The 3,430-nt window shown below is 40.9% G+C and overlaps 1 long non-coding RNA gene across 1 annotated transcript; it reads left to right on the top strand.

The window, feature by feature from the left end:
- The first annotated feature begins 965 nt into the window (after window positions 1–965).
- LOC108092347 lies at window positions 966–1,557 on the top strand. The gene is made up of 2 exons (XR_001771431.1): window positions 966–1,024; window positions 1,086–1,557. It is a non-coding gene; the product is annotated as an uncharacterized LOC108092347 (long non-coding RNA).
- The last annotated feature ends 1,873 nt before the right edge of the window (window positions 1,558–3,430 follow it).

The raw sequence follows: 3,430 nt of genomic DNA, 5'->3' as shown, positions 1-3,430 counted from the left end.
CTCCGTTCTCCTTTTTTCTCTCCATGAATCGCGGGCACGTGGCTCCTGCAACCTGTCAAGTGGCACTTATTAAAGCGTCAATTACTCATTCACATTTTGTTTGCCCGTCTCGAGAGTGTGTTTGTGTGCTTGTGTGCGTCAAAGGTTGACAATGTGTGTGTGAGTGCGTGTGCGTGTAAACAGACGTTAACAGGCTTGTTAATTGCGTGGGCATAAACAGCGCTAATTGGCATCGTAGCAGGTGCAGCGATAGTTTCCTAATTGCCACCCGGCACTCGCCACGCGCCACTTATCTATGCAAGTTGTTTGACCAGCAAGTGGGTCACAAAAAAGGAAAATTTGTGGCATCAGTGGCGGCGAGGAGAACTTCGAAAACTGAAGAGCACGCCGCAAAAGGCAATTCATGGACGCGTTCAAATTTCATGCGTTGTCCCAGTCACATTGTCCTGCCGACAAATAGAAGCCATGACAGCTGCCCACTTCTGCTGGCCATGCAAATATGCACCAACACATACAGCAGCGGGCAAGGTTATAGCACTGACTCTGGAATTATTTAAAAGCATTGACTGGATTTACAAATATTTTGTTTCTATCTAGGATGGTTTTTGTTCTGTCTATCGGTTCCTTATACTGCAAGTTTTACTTTTTATAATATTTAATATCAAATGAAATACTACCATTTTGTATTCAGCTGTAAAATGCCTGCCAAATCGAATCAACGTATGGCGAAAATGCTGTTGAGTTGGCAGTCTCGTTTTTTCGCTGAGCCCAACAATTTTCAAATCGGATTCAGCGCATTTTTTCGCACTTTCAAAGTTCTTGCGGATTCTCAACTTGGGCGGTTTTGGTTTTGGCACTTGACTGAAGCATCAAACTGAAAGGAAATTTGCGAAAAACAAAACTGCAGAGCTTTGAAAATCTCTACGGAAAAAGGGTGCTGAAAAGGTGATAGTAGTGGCAAGAAATAAAACTACACTTTGAGTTTAAATTCGGGGTACTGAATGAGCAGAAAGCAAATGAAATTGTAAGGAAACAAAAATCATTGAATTGTTCTCTTGGCTTTAATCCTTTATTCCCGATGATAGGTTCACAGGAACTGGTGCCAATCAAGTAGCGAGTAATACCCACAATGCTGGAGAATCGAGGTAATGAAAAAAATTAGAGCAGCCAAACTGGAGAGCCGAATAGCCGACAATAAAGGCACAGGACCCGCCGCACAACCACTCAGTGACCCAACCACTAATGAAACCACTCTGCACCGCAGAGCAAAATGATACACAGCAAAATAAAACGGGAATCGGGGGACGACCAACTAATTGGGAATGCTGGCCGACATGCGAATGAGGTCAGATGGCGGGTTTTCCCACAGACAGTCCGGTGTTGAAGGAAATTCTGGAAACACTGCTGGACATCGTGGCTCATGGCTCATGTGACCTGGCTCATGACCTGTGGGTGGTGGGCCGTTTTGGGTGGCCTTTCGTTTCGAGTGGCTGACAGCTGTTTGTTGCGCTTAAAATCGTTTAGTTTTAATTAAAATTGCAAAAATTTACTGTGTGATTTGTGGGCTCTTGTGCAATGACAATTTTGCCGTGTGCAACTCCCATTTTGCCGTAAATAGGTCGCAATAAATACATGCCCCAGAAATATGTGGAGCCTGCCAGACAGAATAACCCTAGATACGAGTGCATTCTCGTTGAGTTCTCTATGTGAAAAGGGCGTTCCCACGGTTAAGTCATCTGGAAAGCTGAAATGACACGTCACTTGTGTTGAATTTTCGCAACTAAAACTGAGAGGAATGTCTTGCTGGAAAGTGCGAAGTGTCTCCTTTCAATTTAATTTTATGAGTGTAGAAAGAGTTTTTCTGATTGCAAAAACTCTTATATTTATATTTATCATTTATATAAAATATTTACCAGCAAACTATGAGCTCCATTCGCTTGCACATGTAACTAAAATAAAAGCTTATTACCCACAAGACAGCAATTTGCGGGGAAAACAGCAGAAATATACATATGAGTATCTTTTGGCAAATGTTCTCGTAAAACACAAAAGTGCACTTAAAGAGAGCGGCTTGAGGCGGTTTCAATTTACTAACAAGGAGCTGGTTAATTCCGCGGATGAATCTACTAGTAGGTATTACAAATGTGATATAACTTAAATCTGAAAAAGAGAGAATAGAGATGGGTGGCAACTTTGTTGATTGGACCCCACTGAGATGGGCATGTGGATCCTTTTTTATTTGATTGAAACTCTTTTGTCAGCCGCTGCTACTGAAAAGAAATTTATTGGTATCTGCCCAGCGTTGGTACTCGCTTAAAGGAAAGCGGCAAAAATATTTCGAATATTAAAAACCATAACAACGGGCATCGCTGGAACAAAGGACTTAACAGGCTAACGAATGGAGGATTCGGCCACAGCCCCTTCCATTTTACATCGTCATCATTATGGATTTCGCATGGAGATGAAGCTTTATTGGAATTCATTTATTTGCACTCGAAATGTTAATAACAAGCGCTCATTGTTTGGATTTCTCTGGTCCATTTCAAACGAGGCTTTCCTGGGGTTTCAACCTTTTGTGCATGTATTACATAAGGTTGTTTTCATCCTAGTATATATCGCAATATATTTACCTTTAATCCAAGCTGAATAAATAAATGTTTTTACCAAGCCCAAATTAAAATGATAGAACGCAGCAATACGTGTTCAATTAAGAGGCATTTACTCGTTTTTTAGTACTCATCAGGCTTCTTCAGTGCTTTAAGAGGTTTCGATTTCCCATAAATAAAAGTGCACTGCAATTTGCCTGATTGCAGGAATCGTTTTCCGCTCACCATTGACTCATTGAGAATTTCCACATAATTGGTGATTTAAAAACCAAATGAAGGACTCCTTGGTCTCGAGTGATACGGGAGCGATGTCAAGCGGCTGTTCTCCGTTTTTCAATATTTGTCGTCGAGCTCAATATTTTCCGCAATCAATTTGGAGAAGTACAGAAAATAATGGAGAGCATGGAGAAACATTTAACCAATTTAATATGAAAAGGAATGATGAACAAAATATAATAAAAATAAAAATTGAGAAATGCACTTTTTGTAAACTCAATTTTTGTTCTCAATTTTGTCCGTATAAATCCGTATAAATCCGTTTAATAGATTTTATGTCTATTTTTAAAGTTTCAACGACACCTACAACTCTTTTTAAAATTCCGTAGCATACATTTATGGGCACTGCCGTTTAACAACTTTGCACCTCAAGCAGCCGGCAATTTCTCAGCACTCAAGCCGCAGAGCAGCAACCCAGCAGGTGAATAATATTTCTGCAGGAGTGCGCATAAAGTAGGAATAAACTGACCATACTCACAGCCCCATAAATTTCTGGCTATCAACACCCGCCGAGCAGTTTGCAGGTGGGATAGGCAAACTGGGTCGAG

Source organism: Drosophila ficusphila, unplaced genomic scaffold (genome assembly GCF_018152265.1).
Source record: "Drosophila ficusphila isolate 14025-0441.05 unplaced genomic scaffold, ASM1815226v1 contig_412, whole genome shotgun sequence".
NCBI lineage: Eukaryota > Metazoa > Arthropoda > Insecta > Diptera > Drosophilidae > Drosophila > Drosophila ficusphila.
This window is presented reverse-complemented; position numbering and strand designations above follow the sequence as displayed.